The sequence below is a fragment of the Chrysochloris asiatica genome, unplaced genomic scaffold (genome assembly GCF_000296735.1).
Source record: "Chrysochloris asiatica unplaced genomic scaffold, ChrAsi1.0 scaffold00062, whole genome shotgun sequence".
Classification (NCBI taxonomy): domain Eukaryota; kingdom Metazoa; phylum Chordata; class Mammalia; order Afrosoricida; family Chrysochloridae; genus Chrysochloris; species Chrysochloris asiatica.
In genome coordinates this window covers 5924666-5931148 of record NW_006408580.1, presented here as the reverse complement: position 1 = coordinate 5931148, position 6483 = coordinate 5924666, and the positions used below count along the sequence as shown (strand labels likewise).

At 39.8% G+C, this 6483-nt stretch overlaps 1 pseudogene; it reads left to right on the top strand.

Moving 5' to 3' along the window:
* The first annotated feature begins 792 nt into the window (after window positions 1–792).
* Window positions 793–1565, top strand: LOC102840970 (annotated as a pseudogene).
* The last annotated feature ends 4918 nt before the right edge of the window (window positions 1566–6483 follow it).

Genomic DNA, 6483 nt, shown 5'->3' with positions numbered 1-6483 from the left:
TGTTCAGTTACTGAAAGGTTGGTGGTTTTAGTCCACCCAGAAACATCAGAAGCACAAGAAAGGTCTAATGTTCAACTTTTGAAAAATCAGCCATTGGAATCCCTATGGGGCACAGTTCTACTCTGAAATACACGTGGTCACCATGTTGTTGTTGTTGACAGGTGTCATTGAGTCGGAACCGACTCATAGCGACCCCATGCACAGCAGAACGAAACAATGTCCAATCCTGGGCCAACCTCACTACCGCTGCCACACTTGAGTCCATCAATGATGCCACCTGGCCAATCCATCTCGTTGGGTGTCTTCCTCTTCTTCTCTGACCCTCCATCTTACCCAGCATGACATCCTTCTCCAGTGACTGTTTCCTCCCAAAGTATGAGAGACGAAGCTTAGCCATCTTGGCCTCCAAGGAGCACTCTGGCTGTACTTCTTCCAAAACAGATCTATTGGTTCTTTGGGCAGTCCATGACACTTTCAGTATTCTCCTCCAACACCACAATTCAAAGGCATCAATCCTTCTACAATCTTCCTTATTCACTGTCCAGCTTTCGCATCCATATGAAGTTATTGAAAATACCGTGGCTTGGGTCAGGTGCACCTTAGTCCTCAAGCGTCAGCACTTTAAAAGGTGGTCACCATGAGTCAGGGTCAATTCACGGACAACTGGTTTTAGTATTGCCCAAGTAGATGGTCTTAAAGAGCACAGACTGGAAAAGAAGGACCCACACATCTCTGGTGGGTTAAATGTCTTTAAAAACTCATGGGAGCCCTTTTGGCTCTCTGAGCAGCACCATGGTGGTCGGCAAGAACAAGAGCCTTACAAAAGGTGTCAAAAAAGGAGCCAAGAATAAAGTGATTGCTCCATTTTCTAAGAAAGATTGGTGTTATGTGAAGGCACCAGCTATGTTCAATATAAGACATATTGGGAAAACACTAGTCACAAGGACTCAAGGAACCAAAATTGTGTCTGATGGATACAAGGGTCGTGCTTTTGAAGTGAGTCTTGCTGATCTGCAAGCAATGAAGTTGAATTTAGAAAATTCAAGCTAATTACTGAGGATGTCCAGGGCAAAAACTGCTTGACCAACTTCCATGGCATGGATGTTACCCGTGACAAAATGTGCTCCATGGTCAAAAAATGACAGACCATGTTTGAAGCTCACGTTGATGTCAAGACTACAGATGGTTATTTGCTCCGCCTGTTCTGTGTTGGTTTTACTAAAAAACGCAACAACCAGATTCGGAAGACATTTTATGCTCAGCACCAACAGATCCATCAAATCCAGAAGAAAATGATGGAAATCATAACTTGAAAGAAGTGGTCAATAAACTGATGCCAGACAGCATTGAAAAGGACTTACAGCAGGCTTGCCAGTCTATTTACCCTCTCCATGATGTGTTTGTTAGGAAATTTAAAATGCTGAAGAATCCCAAGTTTGAGTTGGGAAAACTCATGGAGCTTCATGGTGAAGGCAACTAGTTCTGGAAAAGCTACTAGAGATGAGACAGGTACTAAAGTTGAACATGCTGATGGCTATGAACCACCAGTTCAAGAACCTGTTTAAAATTCAGACTTTTCATGGTGACAAATAAAAAATCTTATTTGTGAAAAACACACTCCCCCCCCCCCCACACACACACACAAATCTCATGGGAGTGCTCAATGGTATGGTACTGTGGTACTAACCCACCAGGCAATCTGTGGGACAAAGGTGCCGCAGGCTTCCTCTATAAAGATTACAATCTTGGAAACCCTAAGGGGGCAGTTCTATTCTGTCCTAAAAGGGTTGCCATGAGTCAGAATTCTTGACAGCACACAACAACAATTAGGTGAGCTGTTGTGACACTGTAGGATAAGGTTGATTTGAATCAGCGGTTCAAACTCACCAGAAATCCTGTAGAGAGTCACTCTGAGGTGGAAGCAACTCAACAGTGCTTCACAGCAACAGCACTATCTACCCCTCCAGAGTTTTGTAAGAACCTCTCCCTCTGGCTCAATTTTTGCCTCAGGCGTCAAGCCTAAGAAAATGGTAATTCCTTGAGAATTCAGAAGCATGAAGCACCAGGACCACCAAAAACTTGAGCAGACTCCCTTGATGTTCATGCCGACTTTTTTCTGCCATTGAAATTATGAGTACAGATTTATGGCGAACTTAAAGTGATTCAAAGCAGAAATGTGTGTGACATTGGTGTGTGTGGGTGGGCAAAAAAGACAAGAATAATAAGCAAAAAAATTCCCATTTAATGTTATATAGTAACTTAATATTCACTTTATAAAAAATGAAAGTGTTTTCTCTAAAAAAGTTGTTTTCCTAAGAAAATCTGACTGAAATAATCTTATGATCATAAAATATTAGTGAATGGTTGGTTAATATTCTTTTTTTTTTTTTTAAGCCCCGTATCCTTTATAATCATGGTTGAAGTGATATATGCATGAACTTTGCAAGGCAAAAGAAAACATAATTTACTTGACATGATTTGGGGAGAGAAAAGCTAAAATATATTGAACCATATTATTTAGAAAGAAGAAAATTGGAGACACTAATTACCCATGATGGCTATTTATACACTGCTCGGCTGGAATGGATTTCAAACTGACTGCGTTTGAAATCGGCAGCTTAAATGTGTTCCAGAAAGCAACCAATGAAGCCAGTAAAGACACATAATCTGGTAAGTGACATGTTTTCACTGTTAAAATTCAGGTATCAAGAGGGTAATGAAATAAGAAGGGTAGACCCAAAGTCTGGTAGAGAGACCTCAAGTGAAACTGCAGAATGGGAAATTGTCCCCTCTCCCATCTCATTGCTTCACTTGATGGCTTTACCTCAGATGCCCACTGTCCAGAGGTTGGCCTCTAAATGTCCCCAACTTAAGTGAGTAATGATGGTTTCTCCAGAACAATCTGTTCTTTCCACCACACCAACCAAAATTTACTTGCTATAATCTAATGAATAAATTTTCACAAAGGAGTCAAGGACTAATGGTGTTAAAAGGAGAATCCATTTTTTTTCCACTTCAGTCTGTAACACACAGGAAAGTCTTATTTTTTCTTAAATAGAATACCGTTAATCTGAACACGAAGCTTTAAATACATCAGTGGGATCCCTCATTGGTTTAAGGATTCTAGTTGTTCCCCAAAAGAAGTTGTAATGGGGGAATAGAGTTGACTGCTAAATCATTTTATTCATGGTTTTGAAATTAAAGAATCCTTATTAAAGAAATGGGGTAAGGTTTATGTTCATAGTGTTCTAAATATACAGACTTGCTTGATTTTTTTTAAATGGATTTTTCAATTTCTAATGCATTGTTGTTGTTTACTGTTAGGTGATGTTCCAACTCGTAGCAAAGCTATGCACAACAGGACTAAACACTGCCAGGTCCTGCATTAGCCTCACAATTGTTACACTTGGGTCCATTGCTGTTGCCACTGTGCCAATCCATCTTGTTGGAGGTCTTCCTCTTTTACGCTGATCCTCCACTTTTCCAAGCATGATGTCCTTCTCCACAGACTGGTCCCTCCTGATAGCATGTCCAAAGTATGATAGACAAAGTTTCACCATCCTGGCTTCTACTTGGAGTCCATGATACTTTCAGTGTTTTTCAATAACACAATCAGTGTGTCAATTTGTGTTACTTGTGTGTTGCCATGATACTGGAAACTAGACCATATTCCAAACACCAGCAGGGTCACCCATGGTGGACAGGGTTCAGTGTTGCTTCCAGACTAAGAAAGACTACTGATGATCTACTTCCAAAACTGAGCCTATGAAAACCCTAAGGATTATAGAATATTGCCTGACACTTCAACTTGCTGACTTTGGACATGTCATCAGGAGGGACTCATTACTGGAGAAGGACATTGTTTTTGGTAATGTAGAGAGTCAGTGAAAATGAGGGAAACCCTGAATGAAGCTGCATGATAGCCACCGCAATATACACAAATATATCGGTAATCAGGAAGCTAGCACAGAACCAAGCACCAGTTCATTCTGTTGTACATGGAAAGGGTCACCAGGAGTGGGAGCCAACTTGAAGGCAAACTAACACTATCATGGCATTTAATCATTACAAACCCAATTACAAGCTCATTCCTCTGTCACCACCTTGATCTCAGATGATTGTTTCCTTCTCTTAGCTTCAATTGCCATCATCGTCCAAAACATCCTTTTGTAAATTGATAACTGATGTCTCGTAACAACTCTTACACAGGGGCCTGAAACTCTTAGACATTTGCAGCGATTGAATTTTTCCCAGCTGTCTTATTTGTAACCGTGTCTGACAGCAGTGACTTGCATAAGGAGACAAACGCCATAAATATTGGTTTCAGTGATGAATGGATATATCAGGAGAGCTAACAATCACTTTGTATATTGCAAGAATATGGGAATGTTCTTCAGTCTGAAGAACACCTATTAAATGAGATGCTGACAAATAAGAATGCCCTCCGTGCCCCAGTTCAGTGCTTTTAAAACCAATATGTACACAAACCCCAAGTATCTTGCTGAGATGTAGAGTTGACTCAGTAGGTCTGGGAAGGAACCTGAAATTCTACATTTTCAGAAAGCTCTGGGTGATACTAATGCTGCTGGTTCATGGACCAACATTTTGAGTTTCTATGCTAGAATCATAGTGATCTCAAAGGGTCTGAAAACTGTGGAGTTGAGGTGGAGCCCTTTGGATAACTGGAGGTGAGGAATGCATTCACACTTAGCGGACTCAAAAGCAGTGAAGGGGAGCTATAGTCGTATTACAATTTTTTGTTGTTAGTTGCAATTAAGGCAGCTCTGAGTTAGGCAACCTCATGTACAACACAATGAAATAGTGTCCTGGGCCATCTTCACCATTGCTGGGGGGTATTGTGTCAGGCTACCTTACTGAGGGTTTCACACATTTCCACTGATCCTCTACTTTCCCAACCATGATGTTCTTTTCTAGCAGTTGGTCATCATCATATTATATTTGTTGTTGTTAAGTGCCATTGAGTCAGTTCTGACTTTTAGTGACCCTGTATAGGGTTTCTGAAGAGCAGCTAGTGGGTTTGAACTGCAAACCTGTGGCTGGCTAGCAGTTCGGTGCTCGTCCTAAAGCACCACACCATATACTGCATTCATATACTACATTTAGAAGATTACAAGTTTGCTTTAATAAGGAAGAAATGTCCAACAATTGGAACTGTCCATATTGTAAGTAGATTGCCTTGAAATCTCTGTATACTTCTTACTCAGTGCTGACAGTGTAGCTGTAGATGACAGACCATCTGGCAGAAGTACAGCAAAAGGAATCCACAATGGTACATGTCGGAAGAGATGATCGCAAGGCTTTTACAATATCAAGATTATCTACATACAGGGCTTCCTTCCCAAACTGAGAAGAGATATCATGCCTCATTCTTATTAATGAGGTTATCAATTTTCTGAACAGACACATATTTGGAAGAAAATATAAATTCATGAAAGTACAAAGAAAAGTAAATATTATAATCCTATTACCCAGAGATAACTACAGTGAATATTTTGGACTATTTCATACTTCATGCCCTTTTCTGAGCTTTTTTTTTTTTTTTTTTTTTTTTTTTGAATCCCTTTTATGAAACCTACTTGGTCATGATGTATCATTTTTTTTTTTTTTTTATGTGATGCTGGATTCCCTTGGCTAGGATTTCACTGAGAATTTTTGCTTCTGTATTCATGACGGAAATCGGTCTGTAGATTGCTTTCTTAGTAATATCCTTCCCTGTTTTTGTCATGAGGGTTATGCATGCTTAATAAAAAATGTTAGGACGTTTTCCATCCTCTTCTATATTTTGGGATAATTTGAGGAAAATTGGTGAAAAATCTTCCCTGAATGTTTGGTAGAACTCACCAGTGAAGCCATCTGGGACTGGACTTCTTTTGGTTGAGCATTTTTTTATTATCTGATCATTTTCTTCTTTTGTTATGGGTCTGTGCATGTTTTCTCCTTCACTGTGTGTAAGTTTTGGTAGGTCATGTTTTTCTAGAAATCTATCCATCTCTTCTAAGTTTTTGAATTTTTTGGAGTACAACTGTTCATAGTGTTCTGTTGTTATCTTTTTTATTATTATTTCATTTGGTTCTGCTTTTAGCTTGGCTATATGGCCATGATTGCTGACTCTTCTTGGTTAACATAGGAGCAAAAGCTTCCACCTCCATGAAAAAATTGTCATAAAAAAGACCAAGAGCAGAAGCAATATAAAAGCAGAGACAAAAATAAAACTGTGGCCGACTGTCCAGTCACCTTCCTACACAGGCAGTGTGTGTGCACCATAGAAGCCTCCAGCAGAGGATAAGGGTATTTGCTTGCTAGGCCCCTCCTCTAGTCATCACTGTAGAGGTGTGCAGATAGATATTGAGAAGTTAATGGGAGAAAAATTTCTTACTATTTTTGTCTCTGAAGGTCAGTTAGGTGTCTACGTTAGCACAGCATAATTCTTGAGATAGTTGTGTCCTTTTATGTTGGGGTTTT